Source organism: Camelus ferus, chromosome 5, assembly GCF_009834535.1.
Source record: "Camelus ferus isolate YT-003-E chromosome 5, BCGSAC_Cfer_1.0, whole genome shotgun sequence".
NCBI lineage: Eukaryota > Metazoa > Chordata > Mammalia > Artiodactyla > Camelidae > Camelus > Camelus ferus.
The window spans coordinates 13,281,270-13,303,786 of record NC_045700.1 but is presented as its reverse complement, the minus strand read 5'-3'; the positions used below and the strand labels follow the sequence as shown (position 1 = coordinate 13,303,786).

The 22,517-nt window shown below is 35.4% G+C and overlaps 1 protein-coding gene and 1 long non-coding RNA gene across 2 annotated transcripts in view; one reads left to right on the top strand and one right to left on the bottom strand.

Annotated features, from left to right (window-relative positions):
* Positions 1-22,517, top strand: part of DPP10 (dipeptidyl peptidase like 10) — a 558,453-nt gene that overhangs the window by 159,447 nt on the left and 376,489 nt on the right. The window lies entirely within an intron of this gene.
* The window catches only part of LOC116663579, a 58,661-nt gene that overhangs the window by 12,546 nt on the left and 23,598 nt on the right, over positions 1-22,517 (bottom strand). The gene's annotated exons all lie outside the window — the stretch shown is intronic.

The window sequence follows — 22,517 nt, the reverse complement described above, 5'->3', positions numbered from 1 at the left end:
GCTATACTGTTTTTATGAAAGTTTACATTGATCTATATTAAAAGCACTTGAAATCAAAAATAAAATAAAGATATGTACTACAAAAAAATCAAACTTCAGCAACTTTATATACTAACTGCAAATATTCAAACTTTTGCTTGAAATTCAAATCTAAATAGTTTTTTTAAGGAAATATTTTTAAGATTCCAGCTTGTGTTAAAATGACAGTATTTATACTAAACACCAAGAAGGATAGGGAAAAGGATTTAGCTATAAATTCAGTGTTAACATTTCAGGGGCAAAAGGTTTAGGAAAATAATAATTCTATGTTTTAGAAATGCAATGATTGCTTAAGATTATTTAAAGGGAGTTGGAATTTTATATAAACCAAACTTTAGATAACAGGAACTAAACTCCAGTGTTGCAACTATTTTTAAAACAGAAAACAGTATTTTGATTTTTAAAAGAAGGAAGAAAATATATGAGTGGTATGAAACAGTTAAGCTCAGAGTTCATGTAGAAGCATCACTGAGTTCTAACTACGTGCCCTGCACGGGGTTTCATATATTCCAGGTGGGATCTGTTGACATTTAAAAGGTTTGCAGTAGAACAGACCATTTTCTCATAGTTACAGTTTATCCTATACAATGTTGGTTGTTCTTGGCTTTGCTGGCCTAGGAACTGGATTTGTCAACATAAATATATCTTAGTAGACACTTTGGCATTGACATCTATCTTTCCATCAATTTATCCATCTATCATTTTATTCATTCAAGATGTATTTATTGAGCATGGCTTAAAAGTCTTCTAGATACAGGGACATAAAGGTGAATAAACAGTCCTTTTGCTCAGGGAAATTATGAATCCATTTCCCATTGTGCAGAGTATCTTCTCTGCTATCTAGAGCTCTAAGAAGAGAAAGTGGTAATCAAAAGCCTGTGATTGGAGCACGAAGGAGAGATAACTGCTGAGTTGCAAGAAATATTCAATCCAGACTACAATGAGGTTTGATTAACCTTCTTTTCTCCAGAATCCATAAAACATCTCCATGTCCCACACTTCTCTCCCCACTATGATGAAGGACCCACACTGGCACATTTTAGTTTTTGAATACTTTCATTCTTTTTGCTTCTCTTTTACTTGATTCAGTGTTCACTTATATATGACAAAAGCTATGACTAATATATACTTACACTATTGACATGTTTAAAAGAAATAAAATATAATTATGGTACCCAGAAAATTTAGAAACTAGATGAAAATAACATAGCTGAAACAATCAGACGACAATTTGGCTGACAAATTTCTAGGTTATTATTGAAAAAAAGGCATTAGAACTGTAAGAAAACAGAGTGAGTTTGGAAATAATTGGAGTCATCTTTATGGAAAACATGAAATTCACTCTCAATGTAGGGAGAGAAGAGCTTAGGAGAAGAAAGAGGACATCACTGGGAGAACAAGGAAGTATGACTGAGTCATAGGAGTTGACATAGTATGTAAGATTATCAAAAATATCCTGTGTATGTCTGTGTGTGTATTTAAAATTAATGGTGAAAACGGTCAATCAACTCAGTATTGGCACATACTAAGAATATGAATACTATTATTTTACTGTACTTGTTACTTTGATCTCCTTTAGGAGAATTATATTATTTTCAATTATAATTTTATATAGAAGAATTTGAAGTTGTTCTGATGGTTACCAGCTATGTTATTTCTTTAGAATAAGAATGAGAAATGTTGGTAACAGGAATTTACCTAATATGTTTATAATACATTCTCATTTACAGCTACTTTTTTAGTTTTCCAGGATATTTCAATATATGTTACTTATTTGCATTTCTTTGAAAAAAACTTTTTTGGGAGGCAGAGTGAGCATTAATTCTGTCTTACAGATGAGTAAATTGAGAAACAAAGGGTTTTTTCACTTCTTCCCAATTTAAAGTCAGTAATTACTGACTAGCTCTGGCCAGAATCCAGGTTTCCCATGTTCAATGTTTGGCAGGATATATCAGAGTAGAGAAATTATCTTAGTGAATTTATGTTGTTCTTAAACTAGTATTTAATAATATTTATATGCCAACAAAACAAATCTATGGTTTAAGGAAAGCCCTATTAAGGGAAAGATAGATAATAATAAGGAAAGATTTCCTTTTACTTATATTTAACGGTTCAAATTTGACTTGAATTCTTAGGTGATTCTGAGAAAATGTAGTCATTTGTGTATCGATTATAAATGTAAAAAAACAAAAAAAAGCCTTGCAGTAAGCCATAATAATAAACTCATATATACATATAAAATTTTTAGTCAGCTTGCTTTGCATGAGTCATGTTTTCCGCTTGTTTGTGTGTGTGTGTTGGGGGGTGCGTTTCTTTCTAAGGCTAATTTTTCTTAATCATCTTGGTCATGTAGTCATTCTGAATGGACCATTAAGACCTTTAGATAACACACAATCAATGATTCCATTATTTTATACTGGAGAAACAAGTATTAAGCATGTAGGTATATTTCAGAAAGTCTTTAGTTGTAAGAATTTACCACTAAATGACTAAGATCCTCTACAGTAAGCCATTTCAAGCATAAACATTTAGTCAACTGCAATGTTCCCTCCTTTTCACAGTGGTTTGGTTTCACGCGTGTTCACAGAGGCACACATAGTAGCATATCCAGCAGTTTATTTCTACCTCTTTTCTATATTTATCTTTTTTTTGTTCTTGATAAAAATTAGGTATTAGTTTTATATAATATTGTACGGATGAAAAAAATGAAGTTGTAACATCTGCCTTCATTAATTTAGTATTAATGCCAATAATAAAAGTTATGTTTTTGGAGGGCATTTAATAGCAGCCAGGAATCCTGCTCTGCATTTTTAAGTTATCATATATAATGTTTATAGTTCTCTAATTTGAAGAGAGATATGTTCAATTTATAAATTAAGAAACTGGGATCTAAAGCAAACAGGTGACTTGTGAAAGTCCACACAGCTAGAAGATGGCAGATTCACCACCTGTTCTACTTCAGGCAACAATGAGCGCAGTAACCGTGAACAAATGTAAGTTTAAGGAATAAAATATTAAGAGAAAGACAAATAATAGAGAAAATAATTTTAGATATAAGATTTAAGCATAAGCTATATAATGAATATAGGAAAAAGTGAAACTTCTCTAATCAATTTATACAGGAATTCTGAAATAAGATGTACACAGGACTTAATGCGGAATTTAAAACTTGATGTGGAATACAAAACAGAGTATTACACTGGGATTCAAGAGTTCTGACTCAGTAGTTGAATATTCACCTTGGGAAAACTCATTACCCATTACCTCCAGGACCTCAGGTCCTTCATTGTCATGATTAGTGGGTCTGACTGAGTAACATATGAGATCTCTCCAGTTTTCCTACTTTGGGATTATGCAAATGTGGGTGTGGTGGCCCAATGGGCCCTCAAGCAAATGACAATGTGGCTAGAACTTCTCAATGTCATATTACCTGGTTTGAGTGGAAGTTTTAGTACTAGGAATAGTAGCAGTAGTAGCGGAATTTTACAATCCTTTGCTCTCTCTTTCAAAACTTGATTCTACTTTTTCAATGGACTTGCAAACTAGCATGAGTTAAGCTAATAATCTAATTTGTGTTGTCATGTAAGATGTCAACATATTTTTTTTGTTAACAAAGTTTATTCTAGGAAGAGCATTTTATCATTGAGAGAGAAAACCATTTAAAAATTTACATACATGTACTGTTCACTGTTTCTAAGAAATGTTTAGAGCTTTAGCTTTTAAACTTACAGTTATGAAAGGAATAAAGCCAACTACAAAATAATCAACAGAATGCGGTAATCCAGTCATAAAGGACAGTCAGATGTGCTTACACATATTCAAGAAATCAGTCATCTAAGTTAGAAATAATAAGTCATTTATTTGTGTCCTTGTTTTTGAGATTCCACATATAAGTGATGCCAACATTTTTAAAATCTTTTTAATCACTGATAATGGCTTAATGCCCTACACATCTATTTATAAGTTAAAATACTAGTTCTGTCTTGTTTCACATGAAAATTGAGAGTTTTGGCCAGTGAGGGAAGTCTCAGAAAGGGATATTCTGGTCATGCCATCTTTTATGCAACTTTTATAGTGGAACTTTTTCCATTATACATGAAAATAGAAAGAATAATATAATGAACCTCCAAGTAATTACCACCAATTTCTAAATGATTACCAACATCTTATGGTAATCCTTCATCCAAGGATACAAAAGTGAGTAAATATGAAGGGCTGGAAAAGTGAAAGGAATAAATCTAACTGAAGCAGAAAGAAGTAGCAGCCTCAATAAAATATTAGCAAACAGAATCCAACAGCACATAAAAAAGATCATACATCATGATCAAGTTGAATTCATCCCAGGGACACAAGGGTGTTTCAATACATGCAAATCAATCAATGTGATACATCACATCAGCAAAAGAAAGGACAAACGTCACAGGATCATCTCAGTAGATACAGAAAAAGCAGTTGATAAAATTCAACACCCACTTATGATAAAAACTCTTATCAAAGTGAGTGTAGAGGGAATGTATCTGAACATAATAAAAGCTATTTATGACAAACCCACAGCCAGCATAATACTCAACAGTGAAAAGTTGAAAGTCTTCCTGCTAAAATCTGGAACAAGACAAGGATGCCCACTTCTGTTCAACATAGTTTTCGAAGTCCTAGCCACAGCAATCAGGCAAGAAAAAGAAAAAGGGATCCAAATTGGAAGAGGTAAAACTATCACTGTATGTGGATGGCACACTATATAAAGAAAACCCCAAAAGCACCACACAAAAACTACTAGCGCTGATAAAAGGATTTGTCAAGGTAGCAGGATATAAGATGAACACACAGAAATTAGTTGCGTTTCTTTACACTAACAATGAAGTATGAGAAAAAGAGAGTAAAGAAATCATCTCTTTTAAAATTGCACCCAAAACAAGAAAATACTTAGGAATAAATCTGACCAAGGAAGTGAAAGACTTACACGCGGAGAACTGCAAAACACTAATGAAATGAAAGTTGACTTAAAGAAATGGAAAGATATCCCATGCTCTTGTATTGGAAGAATCAATATTGTTAAAATGGCCATACTACTCAAGGCAGTATACAGATTTAATGTAATCCCTATCAAATTACCCAGGACACTTTTCACAGAACTAGAACAAATAATCCTAAAATTTCTATGGAATCACAAATGACCCAGAATTCCAAAGCAATATTGAAGAAAAAGAATGAAGCTAGAAGAATAACCCTCCCAGACTTCAGACAACACTACAGAGCTACAGTCATCAGAACAGCATGGTATTGCCACAAAAACAGACATACAACTCAATGGAACAGAACAGAGAGCCCAGAAATAAACTCACAGACTTTTGGTCAATTAATCTTTAACAAAGGATGTAACAATATACAATGGAGGATAGACAGTCTCTCTGGCAAGTGCTGTTGGGAAAGCTGGACAGCCATATGTAAATCAGTGAAGTTAGAACAAACCCTCACACCATACTCAAAAATAAGCTCAAAATGGCTTAAAGACTTAAATATAAGATAAAACACTATAAATCTCCTAGAAGAAAATATAGGCAAAATGTGTTCTGACACAAATCTTAGCAATTTTCTCCTAGGGCAGTCTACCCAAGCAATGGAAATAAAAGCAAAAATAAACAAATAGGGCCTAATTAAACTTATAAGCTCTTGCACAGCAAAGGAAACCATAAGGAAAACAAAACATACAGAATGGGAAAAAAATATTTGCAAATAATGAGAGTGACAGAGGTTTAATTTCCAGGTATATAAACAGCTCATGCAACTTAAATAACAACGACAACAAAACAACCTAATCCAGAAGTGGGCAGAAGACCTAAACAAGCAGTTCTCCAATGAAGACATACAAATGGCCAATAGGCACATGAAAAAATGCTCAATACCACTAAAAACTACAATGAGGTATCACCCCACACCAGTCAGAATGGCCATCATACGCAAGTCCACAGACTATAAATGCTGGAAAGGGTGTGGAGACAAGAGAACTTTCCTACAGTGTTGGTGGGAATGGAGTTTGGTGTAGCCATTATGGAAAACAGCATGGAGAGTCCTCAAAAAACTAAAAATAGACTCATATGATCCAGCAATCCCACTCCTGCGCATATATCTGGAGGGAACTCAAATTTGAAAAGATACATGCGCCCCAAAGTTCTTGCAACACTATATACAATACCCAAGACATGGAAATAACCTAAATGTCCATCAACAGATGTGGATAAAGAAGCTCTGGTCTATTTAACACTGGAATACTACTTGGTGATAAAAAAAAAAAATGAAATAATGCCATTTGCAGCAACATGGATGTACTTGGAGATCGTCATTCTAAGTGAAGTAAGTCAGAAAGAGAAAGAAAAATACCGTATGATATCACTTATATGTGGAATCTAAAAAGAAAAAAAAGGAAGAAAAAAGAGGACACTAATGAACTCATCTACAAAACAGAAACAGACTCACAGACATAGTAAACAATTTTATGGTTACTGGTGGAAAGAGGGTGGGGATAAATTTGGGAGCTTGAGATTTGCAAATGTTAATCACTATATATAAAAATAGATAAATTTTTTTCTTCTGTATAGCACAGGGAACTCTATTCAATATCTTGTAATAACCTTTAATGAAATGAATATGGGTATGTGTATATATATATACACATGACTGGTACATTATGCTGTACACTAGAAATGGACACACTGTAACTGACTTTTTTAAATTAAAAAAAAAAAAAAGAATGTATTCAAGGAAGTAAACCAGAATTATGAGCTAGAATTCCTGAACTATATTTGAAGAAAGTCAGACCTGGAGAATCAAGGAATTCAGGTTATCAGAACCATCACTGGATATGAAAGGTCATCCTGTGAGAAAGGGGTTGCATTTTCATGTAGACTTTAGAGTTAATTAAAATAGGAGCCAACGGGGATAGATATCTGCTCAATGGCAATAAATCGTATCTAACAGGTACAGTTTTCCAACTTTTGGTTAGCCTGGGGTGAAAAGCAGTGACTTCTTCATCCCTGCTAATATTATAGGGAAGTTGGGTGATCACGTGATAAGGATACCTTCACGGGATTCATGTAATTGATATGAAATTGTAAAAAATGACCTCTGAGTACAACTTTAGTTCCAAGATTTTATCATTTCTGTCTCCGAGTTAACATAAAGCCATGGTTTAACCCACTGTGTTGATAGTTCTTTGGTTTAGCAAACCAGTTGGTACACTGGTGTAAAACAGTTCCTAGGGGATGGTTTCAGCTTTCACAGATGTCTCTCTCCTCCTCATTTCCCCACGAGAAACCCCCAGTAGATGACATAACACTCTTTTACCTCTGACTGGCCATATGGAGTTGCTGAAACATCATCTGAAAGCTGATCTCACATTTTGCACTTCCAGTTGATAACACCTTGGCACACTCCTTTGTGCTGTCAATACAGGTGCCAGTTTTAATGAGGTTGAACATTCGTTACCGGGGCTGTGTACCCAAGCCGTTAACCCGTCACTGCCACGTGCTTGCAAATAGCATCTGAAAGCAGGCAGCTTTCACCTACCAGGTCTCTGATGGTATTCAATATGTAAGTGAAAAAAATACACATATTAGTTGTATGTGTCTGTGTTTCCCTCTCTTCCCAGGAGTGTGAATGTTCACTTGGTTTTCTGCCATTAACAGTCTTGCTAATCGTTTAATTTTTTTCATCTGTCACCCTTTACCCACGACAATTTTTTTTTTTTACTGCACCAAGATGGTATTCTATTTAAAAGATTAAAAAATATATAAAATCTCTTAATTAGACAAGTGAATAAGGCCTTGTGTAGCATTAAGTACTGCATAATATTCTCCAACTGATATTAAATGATTTTGCTGCTCTGTATGGTTCAGAGGTGTTTCCCTCTGAGCCCTACCAACCATCAGGATGGAGAAACATATTCTGTGTGTCACATGGTGTGTCTGACAAGAGCAGTTAGGCCTCTAGAAATCAAAGTTCCGTCTCTGAGACAGTGGGCAAGTCACGTGACATCTCTGAGTGGCCCTGGTGTTACCCCTGCGTGAGAGGATAATTCCTCTCATGCCATCCTTCTAAAGTCATTGTGGGCATCACAAGGGATAGATGTTTTGTAAAAATTTTAAACAACTTAAAAATGTTATCTCTGTTGTTAATGAAGGAGAATTGATTTTCACTTCCCTAGATTGCATGGCCTTGGGCAAGTCAGCCAGAATGACCAGGCGTCACTATTGTCAAACCAACTTAGTGAGAATCACAACACCAGTTATTGACTGGGTGCTGAGCATGTGCCAGGCACTGGGGTAGCTGTAACGTTAAACCTTGTTTAATCTCTACAACAACCCTCTGGATTGTTTTTCTGATCTCCACTTTACTGCTGAAGAAATTAAGCTCGGAGAGTTGTTGCCCAGGCTCACACAGCTAGTACGTAGCAGAGCTGGAGGGAGATTCTTTAGGATGTTAGATGGGATTAGAGGGTTTAAGAGTACAGAGTTCCAGTTATGTGAGATGAATAAATTCTGAGCCTCTAATGTATAGCAACGTGACTGCAGTTAACAATATTGTATTGTTATACTTGAAATTTGCTAAGAAGGTTGACAGTGTTTTCACCACAGGGAAAAAGAAAAAAAGGAAAAATGGTAACTATATGAGGGGATGGATATGTTGATTAGTTTAATTGTGGGGATGACTTTATAACATGTATGTATATCAAAACATCAGGTTGTATACCTTAAATATACACAATTTGTATTTGTCAATTATATCTTAATAAAGTTGGGAGAGAAGTAAAATTTAAACAACTACTTAAAGATTAGTCCAAAATTCTTTGCCGAGGTAGGGTATAGCTTAAAAGGAAGTGAAAGGTAGAGAACAAAATGTTTGCTACTTTAGTCTTTTTTTCCCCTTTTCTCTTTTGGCCACCTCTGCCCAACAGCCCACTTGCACACGCCTTATCTGCTTTGAAATTCCAACTGCTGCTGTCATGTTTGGGGGCACTTTAGTTACTTCCTGTCACGCTGGAGTTTCTAGCATTTAAAGACCCTGTAACTAACTCACTGGATGAGTTGGAGAGCCCTGGTTACAGAGGTCTGGCCTTTTGCTCTCGTGTGGGTGTATTATATCACCATGCTGCCACTTTCTATTCTCCAAGACCTTGCCATACCAGTGAGCAGAGTTCAAACCATGGGAAGAGAAACACTGTTGCATGTTCCCCAGTACATGGGTTTACATCCCCAAACCTACATTCCTTTCTGTACCAAAAGCAGATTCCTAGTTTTCCTTATGAAACATCAGTTCTGTTTTAAATTCAACCATGACTTTCCCAGGCATCTGTATCTTTTAAAAAAAGCTCCCTGGACTCATATATGCCCAGCCATGCTTGAGACCCACATTGGAAAAAAAGCAGGAACATAGTATTTTGTCTGCATTTCCAGATTCAAAAACACTGTCCTGCATGTAGTTACTTCAGCAAATGAATCCGTACTTCAGTGCTACAGACCCTCATTTTATTTAAATATAGACAGAATTGTGAAGGTAGACTTTAAAAGGTTTCCTTACACTTTTAGATGAAATATATATCTATAGTACAGGACATTATTTCTTCTTTCAACTGTTAAAAGGAAGGAAATAATTCAATTTGTTTAGAGCTTAACAAAAGAACTAAATTATTATAACCAACACTGTCATAGCATGTGGTGTGATTACTGATTGGCAAATTACTGTATCAAGTTATGCATATGTAAGACGATTAACATTACTTCTCCGCAACTGCTTAGACAAGTTGTAAGGAGCAGACATATTGGTTTCTGTTGGGGCCCCTGAAATACTCATTTGTGTCGTAGGATTGCACTTGAACTAAACCTCTGGAACAAGACAGACTGCTAGAATTCAATACACTTGGAGAGCTCCTTCATGCCAGTGGGGCAATGGATTTCGCTGAAGCACATCTTTATCTAATTCCAGTTACGCCATAAAAGACAAATATAAACATGGAGACTTTTTAAATATGAATAACGTGGACCCTTGAAAAGAGAAGTTTGAGTCACTGGGTAGAGTGGCTCCCTAGAGACATCCTGGATACCAAGAACGGGAAGAGTCTACAGACATCAGACAAGGGTGTAATCAGGCAGAAAACAGGTGAATTACTGAGAATCTCCCTCATTTTCATGAACATGTATAGAATTTTTAAGTTCAGAAATTTCATTTTTTTTTTTAGGAGTAGGTTTCTCTCTATATATTTTTCTCCTTGATTTTTCAGACTTTTCAATACAATGGCAATTAAGCCCAGATAGCCAAACCTGGAAGAGGTTTTCAAGAGGTGCTCCTCAGTCCACCACAGGGTATTTGAGACTGAGCCACGTGGAGTTTACTTTAACCTCAGTGCCCACCTCGGTGCCTGCACCTTTCAGGTGCTCACTCCTTTTTTTAGCTGCCCTAAACTGGATTCATATCCATTACCTCCCACCACCCACAGTCATCATCCCAAGCCCTGTTTTAGACTTAAAGGAAGTGAATCCTATGATGACAGTGGTATTTCTCAAGGTCACAAAAGCAAAGACAAAGCCATTTATAAAAACAACCAAGTGATTCTCGTTTTTGTTCTAAATCTGTATCAATATATCACTGGCTTTTCTGACCTCTATAATGCGAGTTTCTGACTATAGATCTATTGATTTCATGCGATCTAAAAGGTCAATTGTAAAGGAAGAGGACATGAACAGTCAGTGCCTGGGGTTTTGCTGAGAAGTGACATTTTGATTATAGAATTATCTGGTTTCTGCCCCAAAGAGATCTATAACACTTAAGATGACTCTTTACTCTCAGCCTTTTCTAAAAATCTATCATCATACTCCTTATTACTTTTATCTCTTGACTAACTTGCTTATTCTAAGAGCTTCCCAAATTTACCTTCTATGTTACTTTTGTTCCCTTCTTTTAGGCTTCAAATCGACTTACTAATACTTCCAATGCTGCTTTTGAAATTCTGGTTCCTTGAAGGCCCTAACTGTATTCCTTCTTCATATCATTCTGTAGTCTTTTTAATCTTCATTTTATTCTTTACAGTTTAATGCTATGTTTACATACAAAAGGAGCTATCATATTTCCTTTTAAGTTATGAATCATATTTTAAAAAATTTTTTTTTTTGGAAAAAAAAATACCTAGTCTTCTACAAATAGGTCAGTATCAGCCATTATCTAAGTCCTCTAAGTGAAGTTTGGTAAGTTTTCTTCATAAACATTGTTTCCCTGTTTATCTTTGGGGGAAGTAGTCTATCCACACTCAGTATTTATGCTTCTTGACTTTGCTGGGTCTTCCTCGATCCACACATACACAACAGGTGAGGCTGGGATTATTTCTCAGCTTCTAAGAAGATTCCAGCTTAGAGACATCCTATGAGAACTGATGTAATATTTTTTCCCATCTCTTCCATGCTTGCCTCTCTGACACTTTAAACAGTACTAATGGAAAAAAAAAAATCACATTCTGTTCCCAAATGAATCCATGGGGAGGAGAGAGCTGGAAAGTAAAGCAAGGCTTGCGGGATGCTTTAAGTAGCACCTAAGCAACAGACAGGTGGCTGGCCTAACTACCTGGTTAATAGCATCACTTAAATTTTAGATCCAAGGGACAGACAGTGGTAGCAAATTCAGACCCTTGTGTGTTTTAACTTGTTTTTTTGACAACATAGCCTGGTGTTCCAAATATTGTAGTTTTTAATCCAACTCCAGTGGCATTATAGGTGATGGAAATTCTTCTCAGGTTCTTAGAGGCTGACAGGTCTACTTTTCAGTACAGGATGAATATCTACTAACTACAACTATATTTGTTGCCATGTACAATTTGTCAGAGTTTTGGCAGAACATGTGGAAAGTACTGCTAACAAGGTACCATTTAATATTAATAAACTTACGACTATTTTTTAGTTAAGTTCTCAATGCCATTTTTTTTTCTGCTTTGACTTGATTTTTAAAGTTGTTCACATCACCAAAATATTTATTATAATTTAAAGGGAATTTAGGATCATTAAATCACTGAAACTGTGACGAGGTGCAGTATCAAAGCAGACGTTTTCATTACAGAGGAATTACAATTATTAATTAATAACAAGCACTAATGAGCTTCTACATGTTTTGTGAGATATACACTTGATATCTCTGTTCTGACATCATGATAAAATAAATTTATACAATAATAAAAATAGCTTTAATACTTAGGAAAACAGATGTTTATATTTGACAGATGTTTTAAAAGAAAAAAATCAATTATTATAGGTCTTGGATTGGATTTTAAGATTTCTAACTGACAACAATTTAGAAATTAAAGAAAACTTGCCCTAACTCTACCTCCAAGTGGTACGTAAATTTGGGAAAGTTACTTAATCTCTGGGATATTACGTAGTCATCAATGAATAACACACCATTTTTTATCCCTTATAGTAAATTAAGGTCTGTGGTAATTATTGAAGATTTCCCTGAACTCCTTACAGCATTGGTTTTCCTTCTCCTTTTGTCATGAGACTTTGTTCTAACAAAAACACAGATGAAAGGAGAAAAGGAGAAAAGGAGAGAGAGAGAGAGAGAGAGAGAGAAAGAGAGAGAAAGAAAGGATAACTCCTCTGAATAAAGTTTAAATCAGGGACAGGAGGTCTAGAGTGTGCCAAATTTCTCTCCTTTATTCCTGGCAGCTTCTGGAGGCCTTTGTGAAATCTTGAGGGCTTCAAGGAGCTCAGAAGGGAAACCACAATACAGAGTGGTGTTTTGAGATCAAAGGATGTATTTGAACACTTGTAGTGATATGCAAAGCCTACAAATATAATGTTCAATATTACTTTATTTTTCTAGTAATTCGTTTCATTGTAATGTATCCATCATTTTTTCTAATTCATCATTTCTTTTAAACATTTGAATTATTATATATCATATTTATTCTTAATTATCTTTTTTTGGAATGTTGAATTGAATTTGATCAAGGAGAAGAAATATTAATTTTTTAATGTAATTATCTTAAGGTTAAAGTGTAACAATTCCAGTCTTTTAATGGTCAAGTGGATATGTGGGTAAGATTTAACACAATATGGTATTTTTACTAAGGGTTTGGGTGTTGTTATGCATTGTACAGATATGTGATGGTGCAAAGGTTGTTTCTCTTTTTAAACTGAAGTATTCAATTATTTTCTTTGCATAAAATTTGACACCATTATGGAAATTTATATGATACTTACAAATTTATATGGTAATATACTGTGTAGTAAGTTTATATGTCATGATATCTGTGATTACTAACTGGTCAAATATATGCTTTTATTTGTTTCACTTGCTGGTGAAAATGGACTATTTTCAATAATTATAGCAGTTACTCTGAATAGGCATGGGATCTGCATATATGAACAGAAAGCTGTTTGAGCTTTCATTGAAATGGTTTCGTAATAGTTGACTGCATACCACAGGGCGATTTTTTCCTAAAATAACTGGAAATTTGTATTTTAATATATTTGTAACTAATAGAAAATGATCAGACTATTACCCAGGCAGTGAGATTTATCTGTAACCTTGTTAGACTAAAAGTATAATCAAATAAATAAATGACAGACATTTGATGAAAACAGAATGTTCTCAAAAATATTTCAGAAATCAAAATCATTTTATAAACTGATCTATATTCTCACAATTAAGCAGAAAATTGAAGTCTGAATTCTTATGAACAACAACAGAAAAACCCATTTGCCTCCAGTATAATCTCATAGTTTTCCTTTGAGTCTTTAAAAATTTTACATGAATAATTGGCTTCATTTTCCTCTGTAGTTTGATTAGTTAAATATACATGTATTGAGTGCCTGCACTATATCACACCTATGTCTGGTGTTGGAAATACAAAGATGAATGAGGGATTCTCTCTTAATTCAAGGGTGAGACAGAGATATAGGCAAATAATTACAGTGAAATATTTGGGTATCATGTAATGTTAGAAATACATTCAAGATAAAAATCAGAGCAGCAAATTGACTCTGTGGTGGAGCCTTTACGAAAGAAATAAGAGAAATAGGTTTCCAAGAATGAATAGAAGTTGCTAAATGAATAAAAATGGGTCAGGGAGCATTACTGGCTGAGAGAATAATGGTGTACTTTACACATAGAGATGCAGCTGGAATGCTTTTCTACTCAATGTTTGTGGAATTTGTTTTTCTCTTCTATTGTTCAGTCTATCAGCTGATCATTATATGTAGGCAAGAAATACTTTCTGTCAGTGGTGGTCTTTGTAAATCTATCTGTAATACATACAAAGGATATTCAGAGAAGAAAATGCTTTAGATCAGAGTTTTCAGACCTGACTAGGCTAAAACTTGAGTTCCAAAGACCTATTTCTGGAGCTACAGAAGGAACGAACAACTCTACGAACAGCTTCTCTGATTCTCTGCTTTAACCAGAACAGTTTCACTTTAGACTGGTTTTAATGTTGAATTTCACATCTGGGGAAAAAAACAAAACAAACAGCATTCTGTCACAAAAAGAAAACGTACAAACAAGACGTACAAGAAAATGTACATTTAACTGAAATCCCTTATCTCAGACTTAGCCTTGTGGTCATTTTTTCTTGTTTAATCTATTTTAGATGGCAGGATAATTCAGACCTTATTTATAGACTTGGAAATACTCAGCCCTTGAAATACGTATTTACTTACTTGCAGGTCACTCATTTTTTGCCCCCTGATAATTTTAGAAAATATTAGGGAAAAAGACACAGGAACTGATCATATTAGGATGGAGTTAGTTCATGAAAAATTGAAAGCCTGATGTCAAAACAGTAGTATATGACAATTTGCAGAGAAAGAGAAAATATTTAAGGGCATGAAGACAGAAGAATCAACACAGAGCGTAAGTTGTATAGTGTCAAAGACGGGTGTGTGGTCCCAACTCGGCTCCTTGTAAATAAAATAAACAAAAGAAAGTTAACGTTTAATTCCTGCATCATGTGATTTGTAAAATAAGAAGGTATATTCAAACAAGAAGATACATTTAAACAACCAGTGTTTGTCCTGGAGCCCTTCATTGGTTTGTATCACACAACAGAAATCTATGCTCAGAAAACGTAACATAAACCAGACATTTGATTGCATCAGAATCATCTGGAGGCCTTCTTAAAACACAAATTACTGGGCCTCATTCCCAGAGTGTCTGATTCAGTAGGTCTGTTAGGCCTGAGAATCTGCATTTCTCACAAGTGCTAGGTGACGCTCCCACACTTAAGAGAACCTCTAAGGTAAACAAATCATATGAGCTTGACTTCCTGAAATTCTGCCTTCTTCAAAGAAGGAAACAAAATAATGACCGTACTTCTGCCTGAAGAGTGGCAGAGGTCTTTTTTTATTTAACATATTGAATTAACTTTGTTTTGGAAATTAAAAGCTTAAAAAGTTGGCCCAAATGACTATGACAATATCTATCACTTCTATTTTAATGTTTTGGTTCACACAGCCCTTTTCTATTAATATTTTCCACAAAAATGTGACCTGTTTGATCAAGATCTAAGTTTAATTTATTCTAAATTTTTTGCTTTTGGAATATATGGATCATGTACATTTGAAATTTTACATTTAGATTCTCAAGATGCACTCTTCACACCCCTTAAATATTTTTCCTGTAATTTGACTACCTTGCAACCAGATGGCAGAGGTGATCTCTTAAATAGATACATGAGAATGTTTGCAAACTCCTCTTTTTAAAAACAGCTAAGACTTTTCATTAAAATACATGAACCTGGAGGCTTCTGTTCCAATTGGTGGAGTAGCAGGACCATGAGCTCATCTTTCCTCATGACTACAACAAAACCACAACTGGCTACTAAACAACTATTGGAAAGAAATAAAAAGACTGGAACCTAGCAAAAAAAAAGAAAAAAAAAAAACATGTCTTCAACTGGAAACATAGACAGAACCTCAGCAGGATGTTAAGAGAGGTGGGCTTGTGACATAATCAGACCCCATAGCCCCTGGGGTGGGTGACCCACAAGCTAAAGAATAAGTAAGTCACAGAAGCCCTCCCACACGAGTGAGAGGTCTAAGCCACAAGACAGGCTCCCGGCCCAGGGTTCTGGCATTGGGAGGGGACCCCAGGACATCTGGTTTTGAAGGCCAGCAGGGCTTAACTCCAGGAGCACCATGGGACGGGGGAAAACAGAGACTTCACTCTCTTGGGAAGCACACACAGCATTTCACGCACACCAGGTCCAATGGCAAAGGTATGACTTCATAGGAACCTGGGCCACAACTGCCTGCTGGTTATGGAAGGTTTCTTGATGAGATAGGAGGCAGCTCTGTCTCACCCTGGGACATAAAAGCTGGTGGCAGACATTCTAGTAGTCTTCATCTACATGAGCTTTCCTGGAGGCTTAAATCTTGATTGGATTATTAGCACTGAGATCTAGCCCCACCAAACAGCTTGTAGGCTTAAGTGCTGGGAAGCCTCAGGCCAAACAACATACTGGGTGGGAACACAGCCCCACCCATCAGCAGACTCCCTAAGCCACAAAGGCCTCTAGACACTGCCCTACCCACCAGAGTCCAGGACCAACCTTCACCCAGCAGTGGGCAGGCACCAGCTCCTCCTGCCAGGAAGCCTGTATAAGCCTCTAGTCCAGCCTCATCCACAAGGGGGCAGATACCAGAAATAAGAAAACAACAATCCCAAAGCCTGTGGAAAGAATCTGCAAATGCAGGCCAGGCTCTGAGACTAGCTGGACCCTGGCCCTTGGGTGACAAAACAAAAGTGTACTGCGGGGATACAACAGATGTCTCCCACAGAGCCACTTCACCAAAGTTGAGAAACATAACTCATCTATCTAAAAATACAAATAGAAAGTTAGACAATATGAGGCAGCAGAGGAATATGCTCCAGGCCAAGGCACAAGATGAAATCCCAGAAGAAATAAGTGATGAGATATGCAATCTGTCCCAGAAAGAGTTTAGAGTAATTATGGCAAAGATGTTCAGAGAACTCAACAGTAGTAATAGATACACAGAGTGAAGTTTTTAGCAAAGAATTAGAAATATAAAGTATATCCAAACAGTTTAAGAATACAATCACTGAAATGAATAACAGACGAGAAGGAACCAAGGATAGACTAAATGAAGCAGAAGAACAGATCAGGTAGCTGGAAGACAGATTAGTGGAAATCATTACTGCAGAACAGAAAAAAGAATGAAAATAAATGAGGATAGTTTAAGAGAACTCTGGGACAACATGAAGCACACTAATATTCACATTACAGGGTCCCAGAAAGAGAATAGAAAGAGAAAGGACCTGAGAAAATATCTGAAGAGATAATAGCTGAAAACTTCCCTAACTTGGGAAAGGAAACAGTTACCCAAGTCCAGAAAGTGGAGAGTTCCACACAGGATTAACCCAAAGAGGAAAACACAGGGGCATGGACTAATCAAATTGACAAAAATTAAAGATAAGGATAAAATACAAAAATCAGCAAGAGAAAAGCAACAAATAACATACAAGGAAACTCCTATAAGGTTATCAGCTGATTTTTCAGCAGATACTCCATAGGCCAGGAGGGAGCAGCATGATATATTTAAAGTGATAAAAGGGAAAAAAACTTACAACCAAAAATTCTCTATCCAGCAAGGCTTTGGTTCCAATTTGATGGAGAAATTAAAAGCTTCACAGATCAAGAAAAGCTAAAAGAATTCTGCAACACCAAACCAGCTTTACAACAAATGTTAAAGGAACTTCTATAGTCACCAAACCACAAGAAAAGAGAACAAAAAGAAGAAGCAGGAAAAAAAAGATCTACAAATAATCCCCAAACAATTACCAAAATGGCAATAAGAACATATGTATCAATAATTACCTTAAATATAAATGGATTAAACACTCCAATCAAAACACATAGACTGGGAAATGTATACAAAAACAAGACCCATCTATATGCTGTCTAAAAGAGATCCACTTTAGAGTTAGAGACACATGAGGGGATGGAAAACAAAATATTCCAGGCGAACGGAAACCTGGAGTAGCAAAACTTGTATTAGACAAAATAGATTTTAAAATACAGACTGTTACAGGAGACAAAGGACACTACATAATGCTCAAGGGCTCAATCCAAGAAGAAGGTATAACAATTGGAAATATATATGCACCCAACATAGGAGCACCTTGATATATAATGTAATTATTAACAGACATAATAGGAAATATTGACTATAACACAATAATAGTGGGGGACCATAACAACCCACTTACATCAATGGACAGATCATCCAGACAGAAAATCAATAAGGAAATACAGGCCCTAAATAACACATTACACCAGATGGACTTAATTGACATCTATAGAACATTCCATCCAAAAGCAACAGAATACATAGTCTTCTTAAGTGCACATGGAACATTCTCCAGAATTGACCACGTGTTGGCTCACAAAGCTAGCCTCAGGAAATTTAAGAAAATTGAAATCATACTAAAGTATCTTTTCTGACCACAACACTATGAGGGTAGAAATCAACAAGAAAAAAAAAAAAACTGCAAACACATGGAGGCTAAACAATATGCTACTAAACAACCAATGGGTCACTGAAGAAATAAAAGAGGAAGTAAAAAAAAAAAAAATACTTTGAGACAAATGAAAATGAAAACACAACAATCCAAAACCTCTGGGACACAGCAAAAACAGTTCTAAGAGAGTATATAGTGATACAAGCCTACCTTAGGAAACAAGAAAAATCTCAAATAAACAACCTAAACTTATACCTCAAGCAGTTAGAGAGAGGAGAGCAAACAAAATCCAAAGTTAGTAGAAGAAAAGAAATCATAAAGATCAGAGCAGAAATAAATGAAACAGACTTAAAAAAAAAAGAAAAAGAAAAGATCAATGAAACTAAAATCTGGTTCTTTACAGAGGGAACATATCTCAACATAATAAAAGCTATATATGACAAACCTACAGCCAGCATAGTACTTAATGGTGTAAAACTCAAAAGCTTCCCACTAAAATCTGGGACAAGACAAGGATGCCCACTATCACCACTCCTATTTAACATAGTCTTGGAAGTCCTAGCCACAGCAATCAGACAAGAGAGAAATAAAAGGGATCCAAATTGGAAAAGAAGAGGTAAAAGTGTCACTATATGCTGACGACATGTTACTATATATAGAAAACCCTAAAAGGTCCACACAAAAATTACTAGAGCTGATCGAAGAATTCAGCAAGGTAGCAGGTTACAAGATTAACATTCAAAAATCAGTTGCATTTCTTTTCACTAATGAGGAATCAACAGAAAAAGAAAGTAGAGAAACAATCCCCTTTAAAATAGCACCCAAAGTAATAAAATACCTAGGAATAAATCTAACCAAGGAGATGAAAGAATTATACACAGAAAACTACAAACCATTGATGAAGGAAATTAAAGAAGACTTTAAAAAATGGAAAGATATTCCATGCTCTTGGATTGGAAGAATCAATATTGTTAAAATGGTCACAATGCCTAAGGCAATCTACAGATTTAATGCAATCCCTATCAAATTACCCAGGACATATTTCACAGAACTAGAACAAATCATAATAAAATTTACATGGAACCATCAAAGACCTAGAATTGCCAAAGTATTACTGAAGAGAAAGAAAGAGGCTGGAGGAATAACTCTCCCAGACTTCAGACAATACTATAGAGCTACAGTCATCAAGAGAGCATGGTATTGGTACCAAAACAGACATACAGACCAATGGAATAGAATAGAGAGCCCAGAAATGAACTCACAAACTTTTGGTCAACTCATCTTCGACAAAGGAGGCAAGAATATACAATGGAATAAAGACAGTCTCTTCAGCAAATGGTGTTGGGAAAACTGGACAGCAGCATGTAAAACAATGAAGCTAGAACACTCCCTTATACCATACACAAATATCAACTCAAGATGGGTCAAAGACTTAAATATAAGACAAGATACAATAAACCTCCTAGAGGAAAATATAGGCAAAACATTATCTGACGTACATCTCAAAAATTTTCTCCTAGAAGAAATAAAAGCAAGAATAAACAAATGGAACCTAATGAAACTTAAAAGCTTCTGCACAGCAAAGGAAACCATAAGTGAAACAAAAAGACAACCTACGGAATGGGAGAAAATTTTTGCAAATGAAACCGACAAAGGCTTGATCTCCAGAATATACAAGCAGCTCATACGACTTAATAAGAAACAACCAAACAACCCAATCCAAAAATGGGCAGAAGACCTAAACAAGCAATTCTCCAAGGAAGACATACAAATGATCAAAAAGCACATGAAAAAATGCTCAATATCACTAATTATCAGAGAAATGCAAATCAAAACTACAATGAGGTATCACCTCACACCAGTCAGAATGGCCATCATTCAAAAATCCACAAATGACAAATGCTGGAGAGGCTGTGGAGAAAGGGAAACCCTTCTACACTGCTGGTGGAAATGCAGTTTGGTGCAGCCACTGTGGAAAACAGTGTGGAGATTCCTCAAAAGACTAGGAATAGACTTACCATATGACCCAGGAATCCCACTCCTTGGCTTGTATCCAGAAGGAAATCTACTTCAGGATGACACCTGCACCCCAATGTTCACAGCAGCACTATCTACAATAGCCAAGACATGGAAACAGCCTAAATGTCCATCAACAGGTGACTGGATAAAGAAGAGGTGGTATATTTATACAATGGAATACTACTCAGCCATAAAAACCGACAACATAATGCCATTTGCAGCAACATGGATGCTCCTGGAGAATGTCATTCTAAGTGAAGTAAGCCAGAAAGAGAAAGAAAAATACCATATGAGATCGCTCATATGTGGAATCTAAAAAACAAAAACAAAAACAAACAAACAAAAACAAAGCGTAAAAACAGGACAGAAATAGACTCACAGACAGAGAATACAGACTTGTGGTTACTGGGGGGTGGAGGGTGGGAAGGGATAGCCTGGGATTTCAGAATTGTAGAATAGATAAACAAGATTATACTGTATAGCACAGGGAAATATACACAAGATCTTATGGTAGCTCACAGAAAAAATAATGTGACAATGAATATATATTTATGTTTATGTATAACTGAAAAATTGTGCTCTACACTGGAATTTGACACAACATTGTAAAATGATAAATCAATCAAAAATGTTAAAAAAATAAAATAAAAGCTGGTTCTTTGAAAAGATAAACAATATTGATAATCCTTTAGTCAGAATCATCAAAAAAGGGGGGAGAGGGCCCAAATTAATAAAATCAGAAATGAAAAAGGAGAAGTCACAACCAACACTACAGAAATACAAAGGATCATAAGAGGCTACTATGAGAAACTATATGCCAACAAAAAGGACAACCTAGAAGAAATGGACAATTCCTAAGAAAGGTACAGTTTGCCAAGATGGAATCAGGAAGAAATAGAAAGTATGAATAGACCAATAACCAGTACTGAAACTGAATCAGTAATTAATAAACTCTCAACAAAGTCCAGGACCAGAAGGCTTCACAAGTGAATCCTACCAAACATTTAGAGAAAAGTTAGCACTTATCCTTCAGAAACTATTCCAAAAAATTGCAGAAAAAGGAAAACTTTTGAACTCATTCTGAGGCCAACATCACCCTGATACCGAGACAAGATAAAGATATCACAAAAAAGGAAAATTACAGATGAATATCAACTATTAACATAGGTGCAAAATCCTCAGAAAATATTAACAAATCAACTCCAACAGTGCATTAAAAGGATCATACTCCACGAGCAAATGGGATTTATCATAGGATGCAAGGATTTTTCAGTATTCGCAAATCAATCAAGGTGATACATAACATTAACAAACTGAAGGATAAAAACCATATGATCATCTCAACAGATACAGAAGAAGCTTTTGATAAAATTCAATATTGATATATGACCAAAAAAAAAAAAAGACAACTCTCCAGAAAGTGGGCATAGACAGAACATACCTCAACATAATAAAGGCTATATATGACAAACCCACAGCTACCATCATACTCAATGGCGAAAAGCTAAAAGCATTCCTTCTAAGATCCACTCACCACTTTTATTCAACATAGTTTTGGAAGTCCTAACCATAGCAATCAGAGAAGAAAAAGAAATAAAGGGAATCCAAATCATAAAAGAAGTAAAACTTTCACTGTTCATCGATGATGTGATATTATACATAGAAAAATGTAAGGAAGTGACCAGAAAACTACTAGAACTCATCAATGTCTTTGATAAAGTTGCAAAATATAAAATTAATATACAGAAATCAGTTGCATTTCTATACATTAACAACAAAATAGCAGAAAAAGAAATTAAGGAAACAATCCCATTTACCATCACACCAAAAGAATAAAATGCCTAGGAATTAAACTTCCTAAGGAGGCAAAGGACCTGTACTCTGATAACTATATGATAATTATTAAAGGAACTGAAGGTAACATGCACAGATGGAAAGATATA